This window comes from Otolemur garnettii, unplaced genomic scaffold (genome assembly GCF_000181295.1).
Source record: "Otolemur garnettii isolate 467f Iridium unplaced genomic scaffold, OtoGar3 scaffold00023, whole genome shotgun sequence".
NCBI classification, from domain to species: domain Eukaryota; kingdom Metazoa; phylum Chordata; class Mammalia; order Primates; family Galagidae; genus Otolemur; species Otolemur garnettii.
In genome coordinates, this window is record NW_003852418.1 from 3,387,993 (window position 1) to 3,389,267 (window position 1,275).

Below are 1,275 nucleotides of genomic sequence, written 5' to 3' on the forward strand. Positions count from 1 at the left end.
GGTTTACACACCGCCTTCCCCTTCCAGGGCCTTCCCTGCCAATCAATTTCAGTGCAAAATGAGCCAGAGATTCTGGCCCAGGATGGAACCAGTCAGACCTGCTGGTTGAGCTCCCAGCTGCAGTGCAGTCTGGGCTGAGTCTGGGCTGAGTCTGGGTTTCCTTCCCGCCAGGTTGCTTCTAGGAGCATTCCCTGAGCTCCTGCTCCTTCCTAAAAGGCCTGGCCCTACACACTTTGAGGGTCCAGGGATGGCTCAACCCAGCCCTCTCAAGACCTCACACCTTCCTGGAGAGACACCGATAAGCCCAGCCAAGTCCCAGCTCAGGGGTCCTCAAACTTCTTAAACAGGGGGCCAGTTCACTGTCCCTCAGACCATTGGAGGGCCAGACTGCGGGCCCTGGGATGAGTCAGCTGCTAAGCAGGACAGGCAGCAGTGGCAAAAACACCCTGCGGGCGGGATAATTGTCCTAGGTGGGCTGCATGTGGCCCACATTAGCTGTGAGGACGCCTGTCCTAGCTAATCATAGCAGGCAGCACGCCAGACATCACTGAAAAGCTCTATCTCCAAAGACCCCTTTTGAAACCAGAAAAGGTGAGCAAAACTGCCCCTATTTTACCAAGAGGCAACTGAGGCTCAGAGAGGCAAAGTGATTAGCCCAAGTCCTTATGGCCAGAGGAGGAGGGGCTGAGTTTATACCCAGATCTACTTACCTACCTTACCTGGCTCCACGAGCTGAATTCCTTCCAGAAAAATGTCTTCCTCTAGGAGCAATTGTAGGAAGAACTGACCCAAAGAGGGAAGGATCACAAGTGCCAAAGGACCACACGGGGACCGGTCCAGGCAAAGGTGTGGAACCCAGAGAACTCCAGGTCGGTTCCGGGGCCTACCTGGCCAGAGAGCAGGATGATTTACGAAGAGTGGAGGGGCAGGGGCTGGTATTGCAGGGCCCTGGAGTCCAGGCTATAGCATTTGAAATGTGCCCTCATGGCCATGGAGATCCTTCGATAACTTCCAAGCAGGAATAGATGCCAACATTTCAGAAAAAAAATAATATAACAGTAATATTCCCAACAGAACACAGATGACGTAAGAAGACAACGCACAGTGGTCTGAGGACAGTGCTCCTCTCAGAGTCAAGTCTCCACTGAATAAAATCCTGGAAGCATGTTTTTAGCCAATTACAAATTCACCTACCTGGTCTGTCGTCCAACTCCTGGCCTTGGAAAAGTATAATGGTTAAAAATACGGACTCCGGCCCGGCGCCTATAGCTCAAC